Consider the following 19238-nt stretch of genomic DNA (forward strand, 5'->3'; position numbering starts at 1 on the left):
ATGCTTCAGTGGGAGTGACAGAACAGGGTAGTTTATTGATTCATCCATCCATCCATTCATCCCCTATTATTCATTCCCAGCTTCTGGCAGCCAGAGGTTTAGTGACACCCATATCATGGTGTTGCATTCTGTATCATCTTGGCTAATAGATACTGCTGGACCTATCCTTCATGAACTTATCTAATTCTTTCTTGAATTCAGTTATAATTTTGGCCTTTACGACATCCTCTCTCAATGAGTTCCACAGATTGATTGTGAGTTGTGTGGAGTACTTAATTATGTTTGTGTTTAAATCTGCTGCATATTAATTACATTACGTGACAAAGCTCTGTCCTTGCCTCCGTGGGTCCCACGTTTCCTGGCGGATTTCGCTAGCCTCAGAGGCTCACTGTGACCCTCCACGTAACCCTTCTTTCTCTAGAGACAAGGGTCACAGTCTATTGAGCCATTTTCATCATAAGCCAGCAAGGGAGGTGAGGAGAAGCTATCCTTCCTTGCACAGTCTCTGTTGTCTCCCAGTCTCCGTGATTAATCAGGGGGCAGAGGTGGGGGGGGGAGCCTGGGCCCACCCTCTACTCCGGGCTCCAGCCCAGGGACCCCAATAGTATCAGCTATGGTAGCTGACCTTTTAGAAACATGACATGTACAATTCCTTGGGCTACTTCCCCCACAGCAGCCCTCACTTCCTCAAGCTCCACTTCACCCTTACCTCAGGGCCTTCTTCCTTGTGCCTGATATGGTGTGTACTACTCAGCCTCTCCAACAGCACAACTTCCCTCCACAGCTCCTGACATGCACACCCACCTGACTGACTGGGAGGCTTTTAACTAGTTTCAACCAGCCCCTGATTGGCTTCAGGTGTCCCAATCAACCTAGCATTCTCCCTGCCTTCTGGAAAGTTCTTATTTGGCCCCAGGTGTCTTAATTGACTGGAGCAGCTTCCATTTCACTTAACCTGGTACCAGGGATTTGTTTAGCCTGGAGCTAATATATCTGTCTCCCACTACTTTTCTATAGCCATCTGGCCTTGCCCCGTCGTAATTAGGTGACCCCTGGTTCTTGTGTTATGTAAAGGGGCAAATGACACTTCTTTGAGTAGGTGCAGCTTTGTATTCCACTTAGGTGTGTGCACATCCAGTGCACCAGAGCCAGAGAAATTTGCCTAACAGAATCCATAAAGAGGTGGCGCTCACGCCCTGTGGCTGTAGCCCTCCCCTGGCTACATGAGGCAGCGCCACCCCAGACCTGACTCAGTTCCTTCTTTTTGCCCATGGCTCAAGTCAGAGCTCTGTGTGGTCTCAGCCTCTCAACTAAGTTTATTTTTTTTTCCTGTTGTTGGATATAGTTAGTAACACCCTTAGTATTAGTCAGTGTTAGTTGTAGTAGTTTGTTTCCCTAGGTGATGCCCTCACTGGGGTTTAAACATTGTCCTTCATTGGCAAGGCTCACATCAAGGAGTGTTGCATGATCTGCAGATCATTTAAGAAACTGATTGATTCAAGTGGCTCAGAACCTTCGCCTTAAGCAGCACCTGCTTGAACAGGCCATGCGGCCTGCTTTGGTACCGAGGCCCTCACTGCGTCTGAGAGTGCCTTCGGGCTCCAAGAGCACTGCCACTTCATGTTTTGGAGCAGATGCCTCTCTGAAGAAACAGAGGAACAGTTGCCTGTCAACTGCACCGAGAAAAAAGTCACATAAGACCAACTGAGACCACTCCTGGTCTTGGGGTGACTCTTCCGCCTCCCTCAGGACAAGTGTTGACTGTCACATAGTTGGTGCCAGTGCGCAGGGTGGCATGGGTACCTCTAACCCTTCCCCAGTACTGAATAGGAAGGATAGAATCCCTGTAGCGTTGACTCTGGTTCCAGCCCCGGACATCCATTGAGTCTGGTACTGATGAGGAAGAGGCTGTTACCAACTTTTTCCACATAGGCAGCAACAGACCTCCTCTGCCTTTCTGTCCTGACCTCTTTGTTGCTCCAGGACATTGCCAGGGCTGTGTCAACTATAGCCCCGTCACTTGAACTAGCTGCTGAACCCTCAGTTCTTTCAGCACCACACTGCACCCCAATGTTCCCTTTCCACTAATTGTGGAAGTAGGACCGGTACTGGGAATCTTCTCAGCACCACTGCAATCAACACTGCAAATCCTTCATTGGCAGCTTTTCACTGCCCTCCATGTTGGTACCATCAGACACTCATGTACTACTGTTCACTTCAGGACTGCCATGCTCGATACACCTCTATTGGCAGCGCCACTTCCTGCCTCATTCTGGGGGATGGATGAGTCAGACTGCCTACTTGCTCTCTCTGATCTTGCCTCCACCCTTATCTCTGGGATCCTGAGGCTTCTCTGCATCTGAGTTGGGGTTGTCATCCTTGTCACCTGATGTACCGGGGTACCACTGAGCCCGCCTGTTCCCATACACTATTCTGCTGAGCCAGGCCCTCAAGCCTCCTCCAGCACATACACAAGTAGGGACACACCCAGCTGCAGAAAGGCACAGACACTGAAATCGGGACTGCACGGGAAGACTTCAGCTGCGGAATTGCCCAGCACTCAAGTGCATACCCCTTCTGGAATGTAAACCCAAAATTGTATAGTCTTGCATTTCACAGAGAATTATACAGCCCAAGCTTATGAAATTCACCCTCTCCCTCAGTGTGGAGGAAGGATATGCAGAGCTTTTGCCACCCCCCTCCCCCATTATGAATTCCACAGATTGGTTTTAGAGAAAACAAAAACAAGTTTATTAACTACAAAAGATAGATTTTAAGTGATTGTAAGGGTTAGCAAACAGATCAAAGCAGATTGCCTATTAAATGAAACAAACACGCAAACTAAGCTTAAGATACTAAAGGAATTGGTTACAAGTAGTAATTTCTCACCGTAAATGTTGTTTTAGGCAGATTGCAGAGGTTCTTGAAGACAAGCTAGCTGCTCTTGCTTGCTGCTTAAAACTCCAGGTATTTTTCATAGGCCAGACACCTTTTCCAGCCTATGAAAAATACCTGGAGTTTTAAGCAGCAAGCAAGAGCAGCTAGCTTGTCTTCAAGAACCTCAGTTCTTCTTCCCCCCAGTTTGTGTTTTGTTTCTTAGATGTTTCCAGCAGTCATCCTGGGTGGGGATTCAGTGAAGAACAAAAGCTGATTGTCACTCCCATGCCTTAAATGGGTTTTACATATGGTGGGAACCCTTTGTTTTGCCCCCTCCCAGTGGAAAAATACTGGTATTCTATAATGGAGTCCAGTACCAGGTGACGTGATCACATGACTCGGCAGTGTCAAAGCAGTCATGAGTCAGAGATTGATTGTAGAAGCCCAGGAAGAAAGTTTCTCAGTAAGGTGGGAGATTAGCATCTTCAGAGGTCTTTTGTTCTCCCTAATTGTCCACTGACTTGTTCCCAGCTAGCCAGCCAGCCTAATTGCATTCTGTCTGGTGGGCGTTCCCCAGGTGCAAACACGTTAGGAATACTGACTATATGCATCTGTACTACAAACTTTAGCTACAAAAATGATACATGCATACAAATAGGTTGTGATTTACTGAATGATTATTCTATCTTGCATAAAATACATTGATTGACACAATCATATAATAATATTACTGTGAGAAATATGGAAAGCAGTGTCACAATCCTCCTGCACTCCATTGCCCGACTAGCATCAAGGGCCACCGTTGGACCGTTACTGGTACCAGGATTGGCACGCATCTTGTGGTTGACACAGAGGTCCCTTGCTGGGCGCCTGCTGGCCACCAGTGACCTCCATGGAATCTGTGGGATGCTCTTCAGTCACAGATATCCTGCTCTTCGTCACACTCAAAGGCAAGATTGCCAATCAGGTCTGTGGTGGTGATTGTTGAGCCGTTGCAGCCCTGGCATTGGCAGTCCTTCTCCCTATGGAGCCTCCAGAGTCATTCTGTCTGGGTCCGTCAGCTGTGAAACAGGATCCAGCTTTGGCTCAGTAAAGGGCCTTGTCTTAGTCTCCGCACAATGCTGTGTTGTCTGGCTTATCCTTCCCCTTAGTACTGGAGGATTTTAAAGTATACCAAAACCTTTTGTGGCGTGTAGCGGTGTCCCTTGGTATCCAAGGAGAATTCTTGCAGGAGAGCACCCACAAATTGGTGGATGTTTGACAGCTGTCTGCTCCCAGGGGAGTCGCCCTCCCTGTCAATGATGCACTCCTTGAACCGGCTAAGGCCCTCTAGAACACGCCATCTTTGGTAATGCCCACAGCTGAGCTCATGGGAAAAGTCCTATTTCATTCCTGTTTAGGGATTTGAGGGGTTTTACTCCCATCCAGTTCCAAATTCCCTAATCATAATTGCAGTGAATAACAAAACTTGGCAGGCAGGTTTAAGTCCACCCCCAAGGATAGGGACTCTAAATGATTGGACCTCATAGGCAGAAAGATTTACATCACCTCTTTCTTATAGATGCAAATTGCTAACTGGCAAGTCTTGCTGTCCAAGTACTTTTTTATTAACTGGAAAGCTATGTCAAAGTTTGCAGACCAGCTGCTAAAGACCTCAAGTGAGGAATTTCTGGTTTTGTCACTGAGGGCTTGTAGCAGGGTGCTGCTGCAAAAGCACCTAATTAGCCCCTGCTCAGCCAGCTTCAATCAAGAGAAATAGATTGGGCTTGGTGCAACAGGCATGATGCCTGGCCTGGGGATTGGCTCCACCTGTGGGCCTGACAAGCCAGCAGTTATAAGAGCTGGGAGCCAGTATGAAGGGGGGCTGCTAGGAGAATGGGCAGTCTCCTGGCTGCGGGCTGACTGCTAGCCAAAGAAGAAACTAACCCTGTAAGCCTTGTAAATAGCTCAACACTGGTGGTGGGAGAACTGTGTGTGTAAATAAAGCCACGGGTGCTGCATAACAGGAAGCTTCTCTGAGCTTTATTGGGGCAGTCAGTGGGCCCCTGAAAGAGAGGCGGGCAGAGGACCCTGTTACAGGGCTGCTTGGTGGCTAAGACATCTTCTCAGTCTGTGCTGGACACCTTGGTCAGGGTGATGGCTACCGCGGTCACCCCTATGATGAGGGCTTCCTGGCTGCAGAGTTCGGGTATTGCCCCGATGTCCAGACTAATGAGGATTTGCCCTCTGGTAGCCATACATTGTTCTTGGACAAAACTGAGAAGATGCTGCACTCCTTCAAGGACTCCAGGGCTATCCTGCAGTCCTTGGGGGTATATACACTGGCGGTGCAGAGGTGCCAGTACACCGTCCAGCAGCAGTATCCTCTGCAGCGCATCTTTGGCCAGCCTTCCCTCCTCCAAGGCAACAAATCTACCCCAGAAAGGGTTAGATACCACGGGAGAACACAGTTGGGCCCGGCGTTTAGCCAGTCCACACACTCTCCATCTAATCCTTCCAGGCACCCATTTTGACTCCTTGTTGACCCAGTCATTGCTCCTCTGTCCTCATTTCCCCCCTTTGACAGGCTGACCTGCTTTTACAATGCTTGGGATTTGATCACCACTGACAGCTGGATCCTGAGTACCATCAAATTGGGTTATGCCATCCAGTTCCTCTCCCCATATCCCTGCATCCCTCTTCAGGGATCCCTCTCATGAGACACTGCTCCTCTAGGTGGTCTACTTGCGGCTGACTTTGGGAGAGGTGGAGGAAGTTCCACCAGGGTCATGGCTTAACTTCCTGGTACCCAAATCCAAGGGAGGGGTAAGACCCATCATCAGTCTTCACAGCCTCACCAATTATATTGGGTACATGAGTTTCTGAATGATCACTCTCTAGACTATCCTCCCCGCATTGTCTCAGTACGACTGGTGTGTGGTTCCAAACTTTCAGGACGTATACTTCCATCTGGAGATTTTACTGAGCCACAGAAAGTTCCGTCAGTTTGTCATGGTGGAATGCCACTTTCAGTACAGTGCTTCCATTCAGCCTCTCTTTGGCCCCTAGGTTTTGACCAAATGAATGGTCATTGTTACTATGTATCTCAGGAAGAAGGGAATTCATATTTTTCCTGTATCTGGACAATTGGTTAGTGAGGAACTGATCCAGAGAGGAAGTTCTTGCTCGCATCAGGACCACACTGCACTTGCTTGACCGTCTGGTTCTCATCCCCAACATTGTAAAGTCAATCTTTGCTCCCACTCAAAAAATTGATTTCGTAGGGGCCCTGTTAGATTCCACAATGTTGAGAGCATTTCTGCTGATTGTTTTCAGACAGGTATTTTTCCCTGAAAAATGAGTGGTCCCTGAAGCCCTGCAGGGATAGTCCATGAGATGATTCTGAACCTCAGGCTAGTGAACAGCTATTGAAGTAATGTTCTCAATGCAGAACTGCCATAGCCTGATGGCCTCTAGGCAGATCAGTCTGGAATGTGCTCCCCTTTGTTGCCAGCTACAGTGGATAGTGTTGGACAGGGAGCCTGGTCTGACTTCTCCTCGAGAGCAGAACTGATAACATTTCCTGTTTTCCAGGCTTCAGGTTAGTTGTTGTGATGCCCCAAGCTATGGAGATGACCCAGAGGTCTCTTGTTTTCAGGCATCTCTGGGTCCATGAACAGACCCAGCTGATCTCCAGCCATGGCACAGACTGCCACCTTCTGCTGTAATTTGGACTCTTATATTAAAGCCAGCAATGAACATAATACACTCTTAGGGTTTGTTTGTTTTTTTGGAACTTATACTAGCCAGATTTTTTGGGACTCTGTTTACAGGCAGTCCTGGACAGAGCCGGTATGGCTAGTTTATAAGGTGTACTGTATTAGATGGGAAAGGTATGTGTGGCTATTAATTGTGGAGTCCCAACCCCTGCTTGTAACAATCAGTGATAACCAGTAAAGTTTCATAACTGTTTGTTTTTCTTCTTTTCATGGTGTCCATTTTGCATCTGATGTGGCATTAGGTGGAAGGGGCATTAGATGTGCTGGGCGAATGGTGTGGGTTCCACCCTGAACAGACGCACACAAAAAATAACTTAATAGACCCATGAGCTGGAAATCCCTCCATTCCATATATTTAGTTTAAAAAAAAAAACATGGCTGCAGAAATTTACCAGGCTCCAACTCTCGCTGTGGCTCTGGTGCTTACTCAGGTGCCGGTTCTGTAGCCAGAAGGAATAGCCTCTTAAGGGATCCAAAGTCCCCCCCGGCTCCTCTGCCCAAGGTACTGAAGTGGGTTTTCAGCTCTCTGGGGAAAGAAATGGGTCTCCTACCTTCTTCCCAAGTTGAATTGGGGGATTCTTAAAAAGATATTTCATCCCACAAGTAGTGGGACAAAAACACAGAGTAAGACTTATCTAGGGGGCTCAAGGCTTTCAACAAAAAGGGCCACAAGAGACCCTGCCCTCTCCACAGTTATGCAGGGACTCCTGCAAAGTAGGCACAAAAACGGAAGGAAAACTACAAAAGATGTAAGAACTTTTATCCTCTGTCTCAAACTTCTCATCTGCTGAGGAGGGAGAGAGTGTTTTGATTGAGGCTCTAAAACATCAGCACTCTTCCTTTTGTATATGTAATCAGGAATGAATGGAATACCCTGACAAGGAAAAACATACCAGCAGACACAAGTTTAGCTTTTTTTTTTTTTTACTCTATCACAAAAATACCACAGATTGATGTTATGGTGACATAATTAGCAAAGGATATAATAATTCCATCAGAAATGAATTTTTTTCCCAAAGACGCAACTGAGAGGAAGGTGGGGGGCAACCCTTATGAGGGATTTTGAGGTCTCTCATTGGCTGCTCTCAGTGTCCCTGGACACTGCGAGAGCTACAGTATCCTGGTTGTTAGATCTTAAGCCCTAGATGACAAGGACCATCCTGAGTCCAAGTCTACTGTTAAGAAAATATTCCTGCCAACAGCTTTCATCACAGATGCCTCAATGGACTCAATGAGATTCTCAGGGCCATGGCACCCAGCAGCCTGGCGCCACATCTGTGTATTCCCCGGGACAGTGAATACCCATGTCAAACAAATCCTGTGATCATCTGAGTTCATAGGCTCTCATTCAAGTGATTGTTCATGTGTACATTCCACTTTAGGCTCAAAAATGGCGTCTTCTGGGTCCCCTTAATTTAAATACTGCCCTCACGTGAGAAAGCAATGTCCACAAACAGGCACCTAAAATGCCTCTACTGCCCTCATTGCACATTTCATGAAAATATGTAATTTGCAAGTCTTTTATATCCAGAACTTGAAAAGACAGGGAGGTATTCCTTGTGAGTAAAAAACCATTAGACCGTCACTGAACCCAGGGTCTTTGGACCCCCATACATGGCCTCTTGGATCTGAAGAGTGTGAGCACTGGCTCACTGACTCATAGGGCCTCATCTTCAGTCCTGGTACTGAGGCAGACCAAGCCTGAGAAGACACAGGGTGTGAAGAGTTCCAGAGGTAGATCCTTCTATCAAGGGGGCTGTTGGGAGATTCAAACTGACTCATGAATCCAGACCTACGATCCCTCCCATTTAGGAATCATTTAACCCTTTTCAGGCATCCATGGTCCTTCATCACCATGGCCCAGTCATTCTGTCCATGAGCCACAGCAGGCTATTCCGTCAGCTTTCACATAGTGCCTACTTCCAAGCCCTTTCTTCATCCCTCTTCAGGGATCTTTCTCACGAGTATCTATTGCAGGGGTAGCCAGCCTGTGGCTCTGGAGCTGTATGCAGCTCTTTAGAGGTTAATATGCGGCTCCTTGCATAGGCACTGATTCCGGGGCTGGAGCTATAGATGCTGGGGAGTGCTCACTGCTTAACCCCCTGCTCTGCCCCAAGTTCTGCCCCCATTCCATCCCTTCCCCCAAGGCCCCTGTCCTTTCCCTGAGCCTGCCATGCCCTCGCTCCTTCCCCCTCCCCCCCCCATAGCCTCCTGCACACATGAAACAGCTGATTGGGGGGGGGGAATGGCGCCGATTGCGGGGGGCTCCCGGGAGGCGCTGGGGAGTGGATGTATTACTGTGGCTCTCTGGCAATGTACATTGGTAAATTCTGCCTCCTTCTCAGGCTCAGGTTAGCCACCCCAGATGTATTATGTCAAGAGATTCTTTTGCTTCTGTCTCTTGGTGCTATAAAGGGACACTCCTCAATATCCAGGTAATGGGTTCTGTAGCAAATACTTCTTTATCCCAATAAAGTCCATGGCTTATCTCCCCCAGGACAGGTTTGAGAACTTGACAGCTCTAACTACACAGTTGAAGTCAAATCCAATGACCACAGCATGGAGTTGTACTTTGGTGCATGCAATTCTGGTTCATGTCCATATACACCACCCTCAAGCAGCAAGTGCACATGCCTTTCTGTGTGCCTGAATTTTTATTTCCATCTCTGTATTGGTGGAAAGACGCTGTGAATGCCTTCTGTCCAAAACTATAGTTTTGGATGGCAAGCTCACATGGGGGATCTCCAGGTGCACGGACAGCACAAGAAGTGTGAATGCACATCAGCCTCCTAGAGCTCAGAGCTGTGTGCAGAACTTTGAGTCCTTACTCCCTAGCATCAAGGGACTGACAAGCCAAATAATGACTGAGACTACAACCTCCATTTTCTACATCAGCAAACAGAGTAGGGCAGGGTGTTCCCTGGTATACCAAGAAGCAATCAGATGTGGAACTGGTGCATCAGATGCCAAATTGGCTGTCCGCTTACCTGGTCTGCAGACAACTTGAGCAGATGCTTCTCCTCAAACCATGAGCGTGAGATCATGGACTCCATCCTTCAAGACATCTGTTCCGAATATGACTCCTTGAATGGTCCTATTTGTAACATAAGAAAAAATATGAAGTGTAAATGCTCTTCGATAGTAGAGGCAGGAGTGCCCTGTCTGATCCCTTTTTAATCTTGTGGACCTGGGGCCTTATGTCTGGTCTGGTCCCGCTTATGCTGCAGTCTGCACTTTTTCACAATTGAAGTTTTCTGCTCAGCATCTGATTATTCTGTGTTTCCTAGAGGAAGACAAGGATTTTAAAGGGCACCTTGGGAGGAGGTTGACGATGCCACTGGCACTGACCCTGGATTCCTGGGGCTATTGATGCTTGTAACTCGGGATCAGAGTTTGGGCACACTGACTGCTCCATCAAGAAGGCCCTCAGATGGAACTTTCTGGAGCACTGGGTTTGATTTGAGAAAGATCTGCATATTTTGCAGCTATTTGGAATGTGTCCCTCATCAAAGTAGAATAAACACTTTGTGTGGCTGTCATTCAAAAGTATGATGGCCTTGTAGGGGGTGATTCTTAAATCCCAGGCAACTGGTGTTTGAATGTTGAGTGTTTGGTGGCTAAGTTCTTTCCTTGCTAAAGATCCCAAATCCAGGAAGATAAAGCCTAATGCTATCACTGATTTACAAACTGCTATTTATCTAAGAACTACGTACAACAAGAAAACAGGTGTTCTGAGTCTGAGCTGCTCCAGCTTGCATCAGGGGCAGTAAGAAGGACCTTGTTGTGATCAGATAGCTCCATCCTTCATACTCTCACCAAAGCTCACAAGGATGCCATCCCAATGGATCCTGCTGACTAGGATGTTTTCTGATGCATGACGACTGGACACTCAAATACTAGCTGTGGAATGTGTACATGCTTTACACACATCAAACATTAGTGACTATGCCACTAAGTAACATCTCTTTCTCAGAGTGCTCTACAAGATAAGGTATAACTTGGACAAGCTCATTTTGATAGCTGTTCTGGTTCCCAGACATGTTAAACCTCTCAAATTCCCAGCCCAAGGTCTCCCCCCTGCTGCTGGTTTGGCTCTTACAGAGTGACTGTAGGTTCCTGCATCCAGATCTGAAGTCTCTACATATCACTGTTTGGCTGCTGGATGGCTGTCCACTGTAGAACAGTCATGCACCTCATCTGTCTGTGATAGTCTGGTAAAGAGTAGGAAGGCAGACTTGCCTGGCAAAATGAACAAGGTTTTCATTCTGTTGCTGACAGAAGTCCCTCATTAGGTACAAATGTCTGATGCTGAAAGTCCTAGACTATCTGTTGGAATTGAAACAAAGTGACCCCTACCACCAAGCTCAGTCAAAGTGCATTTACCGTCTGTCTCTGCACACTATCTACCAATAAAAAGCCATACAGTTCCACCCAACTGTAGGGTCTCTTGAAGGGTCTGATTTAAGGATCTGATTCCTCCGTGGGACCTTAACTTTTGGACCTTTTGCACTGCCTCCCTTGTCTCGTGAGCTTATGATGCTTATTCCCTGATACACTTATCAAGTAAAATATCTACCTTGGTTGTGATTGCTTCAGCAAGAAGAGTAGGAGAGATTGATGCATTGACGGCTGACCCTCCTTCTTCGAGTAGCGTCCATACACATGCTCCACTGTAGATGTGCTTGTGTCCCTGCTCTGCTGATTGGAGAAACTGGGTACTAGTGTCTGTTAGGCCCACACATGCTTTTTGTCTCCTCCGGCCATGCCAACGTATCTAGTCAGCACACGGGGGCTAATCCCCCTTGGTTCTTTCTCAACCGACCCGGGCTAGAGATGGAGATATTCAGAGTCCATTAGGGCTATTGCTTTCAATTTTGTATTTCCATAGTTAGTCTCCTAGTACTTAATATAGTTAAAAGTTTTTCCCTTTTTCTTATCCTTTCTCCCCCCCAAAATCCTGTTTTCCCCGTATTGGAGACCCTTCCCCCAACAGGGTATGTCCGGTTCACCAGATTTCAAGAGGTGCCTCTCTTGCAAAGAGATGATCCCTGTCGCAGACAAGCACTCCCAATGCATATGCTGCCTCGGAGAAGGCCACATTCAATGAAAGTGTGGTCTCTGCCAGCAACTCAAGCCCAGGTCTTGTAAGAGCTCAAACAGAAGTTCATCTTCATGGAGGCGGCTCTCCGGACCCGCAACACGAGTCACCTGGCAGATGTGAGTCTTCCCCACAGCCCTCAACATCTAAAGGCTGTGGGTTGAGAAACAAGACACTGACCCCACTCCTAAATCATTGAAAAAGAGAGTGAGAAGTCTTCACAGTGAGCCCTGAGATAGCCGCAAACAATCTCCAGAACATTTGGTATCCTCAGTACCATTGGCACCAAGACAATCTCAGCCCGGTACGGCTCACAGAAATCTACAGTAGCAGGTACCCTTGACAAGCCTGTGAACGCAATGGGCACAGGCACTGAGTCAACAGCACTGAGGGACAAGGACAGGAGTAAACAGGCCACTAAAAAGACATTGCTGGTAGGCGATTCTCCATAGGTACTGTTGTCAGTACCTCATCCGGCACCAGAGTGATTGGTATGGACAAGAACCCCATCCCCCTGGTACCGCCAATGGCACTGAGTTGGTCAGTACGGAATTCTGGCACTCAAGGGTATCTCCGTGTACCAGAGTCTCCTCTTCACAGTACTGGGACCTCCGCACCGAGTCTTCTCTGCTGTCCTGCCATGCCCCCCACTCTCTAGTGAGGTCTTGGATAGAGAACTGAAAGAGGTGTCAAGTACTTCTCCCAAGCTCCTTATGGTGCCCAATATTAACAGGGCCCCTGAGCCATACCTTCAGATGGCCCCACCAGCATCATCTTGGTATAGCCACCCACTACCATGCTCTATGCCACCACCACCCCAGTGGCTATACAGGGACCCTTGGGCCGTATATCACCACCTTGTTTCTCAAGCTTCTAGCCCCACCCAAGAACCCTTGGTGCACCCCTTCAACCGTGCCCTTCAGAGCGTCAGAACCTCCAGAAGAAATGCGGAGGAACAGGAGGGTCGTGTTGAGGAAGAGATGACCGTGAAGATCACATCCTCCTCCTTCCTGGATAAGGCCGTCGTGCTTCCCCCCACCATTTCTGGCTGATGACTTTCGCCTCTTCCATGACCTAGTGAAGCAAGTGACATGCACTATCCAGTTACCACTAGAAGAAGTCAGAGACACCCACCATCGTCTCCTTGACATACTCCTTTCATCCTCATCCTCAAAAATCGCCGTACCTATTAATGAAGTCACTCTGGACCCTGCAAAACCCATGTGGCCAACTCCAGTGTTTCAGCATCTACTTGCTTTCAAGCGGGTGAGCAAAAAATATGTCCCAGCAAGGGAGACTGAATTCCTCTTCTCCCACCCTCCATCCACCTCCATCGTGGTGGACACTAATTCCTGCGGCCGTCAACACCAGAAACTATTAGAAACTGAACAATTTTATTGAGCAGCTGCCCGAGTCGCACTGCAACTAATTTAAGGCCATCATCCAACAGGGCAGTTTGTGGCCAAGGCTACACTACATTCTATCCTCGATACAGCTGACACAGCAGCCAGGTCCATCTCCATGGCTGTGGTGATGGACAAAAGAGAAAATTTAGTCCACAGTCCCAGCACAAACCATGCACCTCCCAATACCCAGCTCAGCATTACTACAAGCCACAGAGAAAGAAAAATACATTTTCGAGGAGTAAGCCATCTAGCCCGCAGTTTTCTTAGTCCCAGCCATCTATGTCCAAGCACCAATTTTGATGTGTTGGTCAAGGCATTGATAGAACACTCCCCCAACTGCTATAGCTGACCACCACTGTCCAGCCATTTTGCCACCAGCTGGAAGTGTTCTGCAGCACCTGAAAACGCATAATATCGGACCGATGGAGATCATTCACAATGGGCACTCTGTCCATTTTACCTCCCGCCCTCTCCACAACATTCTTCCCTGTCCCTCTTCAGGGACCCTTCTCAAAAGAGTTTACTACGACAAGACGTAGATAGTCTCCTCCAGAGAGGAGCCGTAGAACCAGTACCTCAACGTCTATGAGGCAAAGGGTTCTACTCTCACTATATTTCCTAATAACCAAGAGGAAAGGACGTTGGAGACCCATACTAGACCTCAGAGCTCTGAACAAATTTGTCAAAGCTCAAAAATTCAAGATGGTCACTCTAGCAGCAATCATTCCAGCATTGGAACAGGGAGACTGGTTTTTGGTCCTTGATCTTTGTCAAGGTTCCTTCCCCACTCTGAACTCTAGGGTACAGATGTGGGGACCTGCATGAAAACCTCCTAAGCTTACTTTTACCAGCTTAGGTTAAAACTTCCCCAAGGTACAAATTAATTTTACTCTTGGATTTCCACTGCCACCACCAAACTTTATCTGGGTTTACTGGGAAACGTAGTTTGGACACGTCTTTCCCCCCAAAATCCTCCCAACCCTTGCACCCCGCTTCCTGGGGAAGGTTTGGTAAAAATCCTCACCAAATTGCATAGGTGACCACAGACCCAAACCCTTGGATCTTAGAACAATGAAAAAGCATTCAGTTTTCTTACAAGAAGACTTTTAATAGAAGTAAAGGAATCACCTCTGTAAAATCAGGATGGTAGATACCTTACAGGGTAATTAGATTCAAAAGATAGAGAATCCCTCTAGGCAAAACCTTAAGTTACAAAAAAGACACACAGACAGGAATAGTCATTCTATTCAGCACAGTTCTTTTCTCAGCCATTTAAAGAAATCATAATCTAACACATACCTAGCTAGAATACTTACTAAAAGTTCTAAGACTCCATTCCTGTTCTGTCCCCGGCAAAAGCAGCATACAGACAGACACAGACCCTTTGTTTCTCTCCCTCCTCCCAGCTTTTGAAAGTATCTGGTCTCCTCATTGGTCATTTTGGTCAGGTGCCAGCGAGGTTACCTTTAGCTTCTTAACCCTTTACAGGTGAGAGGATTTTTCCTCTGGCCAGGAGGGATTTTAAAGGGGTTTACCCTTCCCTTTATCTTTGACAATCTTCAGGACACCTTCTTATTTCAGTCCTACCAGCTCACAGACAGTTCCTCAGATCCACTCTAGGACAAGACCACTACCAGTACAGGGTATTCACCTTCGGACTGTCATCGGCCCCGAGAGTATTTTCCACAGTTCTCACAGTAGTGGCCACACACTTACACTCCCAAGGGATCATGATTTACCCTTATCTGGATGATTGCCTCCTCAGAACCTGGCCTCTCCAAGAGGCTCACCGAATCACAGAACTGGAACTACAGATCAACGCTCAATGAAACTCCTGGAATTTATAGTCACCGACCTCAACTCGTTATAGGCCAGAGCTCTCCTGCCTCAACATAGATTCTTGTCTCTGGCCACGCTCCTAGAGACCATTCAAAGCAGTCTGCAAATATCAGCCAGACACTGCCTCCAACTCTTGGGGCATATGGCAGCGGGCACAAGGGTAATACATCAGGCCAGGCTTCCCGTGCAATGTCTCCAGATGTGGTTCAGCTCAGTTTACAGATCAAAGAGGGACAGACTAGACAAACCCCTGTCACCACCCACCAGGATCAAAAACTCCTTAGATTAGTGGAAAGACCCAGCCAACATTTGCAAAGGGATTCTGTTCTCACAACCACCTACCCCATTGTTGGTTCTCACCACCGATGTATTGCTCATAAGGTGGGGTTCGCATCTAAATGACCTCACGATACAGAGATATCCTTTTACATCAACCTCCTTGAGCTAAGGGCGGTCAGGAATGCCTGTGTGCATTTCCTCCCCCCGATCAAAGGATCTCACACGAGAGGCCTAACAGACAACGTAGCCTGTATGTACTACATAAATTGACAAGGGGGAGCCAGGTCACCTTTGTGGGGGATAGGGATTCCAAGTGTCCCTTTTCTGAATTTTTGTGTAAATCACTTGGTGGTGGCAGCAATACCATCCAAGGAAAAGAATTTGTGTCTGGGGAAAGTTTCTACCTAAGCTGGTAGAATATAAGCCTAGGGGTCTTCCATGCGGGTCCCCACATCTGTACCCCAGAGTTCAGTGTGTGTGTGTGGGGGGGAACCCTGATAGTTCCTATCTCAGAAATTTATAGAGTGGCGACATGGGCGTCTGTCCACACCTTCGCAGAACATTATGTGATCACTGGGGACTCTGCCTCTGATGCTCTCTTTGGCTCCACAGTATTGTCATCTGTAACTGATCTGACTCTGAAGTCCCAACCCGCCAATAGGGATATTGCTCGGGTGTCATCTACAGTAGAGCACCCATAGGGACACTACTTGAAGAAGAATTTACTCACCTTGTGCAATAATGATGGTTCTTTGAGATGTGTGTCCATATGGATGCTCCACAGTCCACCTTCCTACCCTCTACTTCAGAGTTTTTGTCATTGATTCTGCAGTAGAGAAGGAACGGAGGGGTGTTAGCTCATGTGCGCTGACTAGCCTTGTAGCAAGGCACAAGGAGTAGCAACCCATGTACGGGCTTAATGGACATTGCTACCGAAGTTCTCCGATCAGCAGCACAGGAATGCAAGCACACTCATAGGGGGACATATCTTAAAGAACCACTGTTATGCACAAGGTGAGTAACTTCTTATGCAGTCTTCTATCCAGACAATGTGTCCTTAAGAGCATATCCAAACTTCTTTCCAAAGGTAGTCGTAGAGTTTCTTTTGACCAACAAATCCACCTGCCAGAGTTCTTTCCTAAAACTTCATGTCTCCAAGGTGGAAGCCACTCTGCACAATTGAGATGTTGGAAAGGCATTCTGTTTGCAGAGAACAAACAAAACCGTTCATGTCTTTACCTAGACTGCTTCCATTACAGAGAGGCTGGAAGGCAAAGCCATATCAATCCAGAGACTATTGAACTGGATTTTTGATTGCATGAGGACTTGCTGTGGAGTGGCCAATCTGAGATCCCACCCCCTCTGAGATCTCTCCACCAGGACTCAAGCAGCCTCAGCAGTATTGTTAAGGAACACACATATTTCTGACATAAGCAGAGCAGCCACCTGAGGATCCATTCACGTGTTCACAAAACAGTGCTATTACTGAAGCCTGCAAGCTGAATGCTGTGTTTGCAAGGCTGTGCTGTAGCATGTTCTTCTGAAGACTCTAAGCTTCCTCAGCCATTGCATCCTTTCACTCGAAGAGAATGAGATGTCACATGTCTACAATAACTGGAGGAGTCAAGGTGTTTTGTCCATATACTCACATTCCACAACCAGTCCTCCATTTCCTCGACCTCAGAGTCCTTTACTCAGGATTCTGCAGTTGGGACAAAACTGAGAGGCGGTGGGCACGCTCTGCCCTTTTATGCCCTTGTCATTAAGCACAAAGATTCTCGGGCTACATGAGCACCATACAGACACTGCTGGCCAAAAGACTCTGAACTGAAGTCCATAGATTCCATACACGCCATTAGTGAAATGTGCATGTGGGCAACACATCTGAAACTCCAGTTGCAGTACAGGTGAGAAACCAGATGTCTCCTGGTTTGGAGACAAATTGGATAAGATACATAGTGCATCCATACCAAATCAGTCCTTCCTATTGCCATAAAGTGCCTTGAGAAGGCACAGGAAGTCTTAACTGGTAGAAATGCTCCTTTTGTCCAGAAGTACTAGTCATAGACATTCCAAAGTTAGGATGGCCGGTACATCACAGGAAAACTGTGGAACTGTGGCTCAGATAGTAAATCCAGAGGTGTCAGCAAAACCCCTAAGAGCACACCATGGCACTCTGAGTCTAGGAGACACAATATCCCACTTCTCAAGAGAATGGTCTCTCTTAACCAGGGATAAATAGATGAAAGGAGCTAAGGGCTCCGTCCCATCCCTTCTTAATCCAATCACCCATTTTGAAAAATCCTATCAAATACAAGCTCTCAAAAGATCTCACATCTTTTGGATATAAAAACGTACAATTGATTCCCTCAGACTAAAGGTTCTTAAGTGTATACTTTGAATTCGTCTTTGTCCAGAAAGGCAGAGGAGGGATCAGAGCTGTCCTGGGTTTCAAGTCTTCAGTCTTAACTAACCCAAAAAATTTAGTGTCAACAAACTTGCTTTTCTCTACTAAAGTCTTTTTTTCCTGATTATTAATATTTTAATACCAGTTTTAGTATGGGTTCTTGAGGGGGCAGTGCTATTAATCTCCTTTAATATTGAGTATTGATAATTTATTTCTGCACATGGTTTTGTTTTTATGCAATGTTTGTTTCATGACAGAATCCTACCTCCAAGCTATTACAGTTTTTGAGAAAATCAGAGCAGTGGATAACAAATAGGCAGATAAAATTTACTTTGTTTACAAAATAGTCTTTGTGACAAACATTAGCTTTTGTAAAATCTAAGTCACAGAGCAAGACTTAAATTTTATCTGCCTATTTGTTATCCACTGCTCTGATTTTCTCAAAAACTGTAATAGTTTGGAGGGGCACAATTTTCTAGAATCTGAGCGAGTTTGTACCTATCATATTATATTTTCATAGGCTATTTGTCAAGGTTCTTCCCCCACTCTGAACTCTAGGGTACAGATGTGGGGACCTGCATGAAAAACCTCCTAAGCTTATCTTTACCAGCTTAGGTCAAAACTTCCTCAAGGTACAAAATATTCCACCCTTTTGTCCTTGGATTGGCCGCTACCACCACCAAACAAATACTGGTTACTGGGGAAGAGCTGTTTGGACACGTCTTTCCCCCCAAAATACTTCCCAAAACCTTGCACCCCACTTCCTGGACAAGGTTTGGTAAAAAGCCTCACCAATTTGCTTAGGTGACTACAGACCCAGACCCTTGGATCTTAAGAACGATGAACAATCCTCCCAACACTTGCACCCCCCCCTTTCCAGGGAAATGTTGGATAAAAAGCCTCACCAATTTGCATAGGTGACCACAGACCCAAACCCTTGGATCTGAGAACAATGAAAAAGCATTCAGTTTTCTTACAAAAAGACTTTTAATAGAAATAGAAGTAAATAGAAATAAAAAAAAATCCCCCCTGTAAAGTCAGGATGGTAGATACCCTACAGGGTAATTAGATTCAAAACATAGAGAACCCCTCTAGGCAAAAACCTTAAGTTACAAAAAAGATACACAGACAGAAATAGTTATTCTATTCAGCACAATTCTTTTCTCAGCCATTTAAAGAAATCATAATCTAACACGTACCTAGCTAGATTACTTACTGAAAGTTCTAAGGCTTCATTCCTGGTCTATCCTCGGCAAAGACAAAATATAGACAGACACACATACCCTTTGTTTCTCTCCCTCCTCCCAGCTTTTGAAAGTATCTTGTCTCCTCATTGGTCATTTTGGTCAGGTGCCAGTGAGGTTACCTTTAGCTTCTTAACCCTTTACAGGTGAGAGGAGATTTCCTCTGGCCAGGAGGGATTTTAAAGGGGTTTACCCTTCCCTTTATATTTATGACACTATTTTATATCAGTATCTGTCAATTCATTAAAATACAAACATTCTGTGGAACCACACAATTCTGCCTGCCAGAAACCTGCCTGGTCATCTGACAGCTTGCCCACCTGGCTCTTA

The 19238-nt window shown here is 46.5% G+C and overlaps 1 protein-coding gene across 1 annotated transcript in view; it reads left to right on the forward strand.

Moving 5' to 3' along the window:
* The window catches only part of TDRD12 (tudor domain containing 12), a 123565-nt gene that overhangs the window by 87151 nt on the left and 17176 nt on the right, over window positions 1-19238 (forward strand). The window lies entirely within an intron of this gene.

Source organism: Natator depressus, chromosome 12, assembly GCF_965152275.1.
Source record: "Natator depressus isolate rNatDep1 chromosome 12, rNatDep2.hap1, whole genome shotgun sequence".
Classification (NCBI taxonomy): Eukaryota; Metazoa; Chordata; order Testudines; family Cheloniidae; genus Natator; species Natator depressus.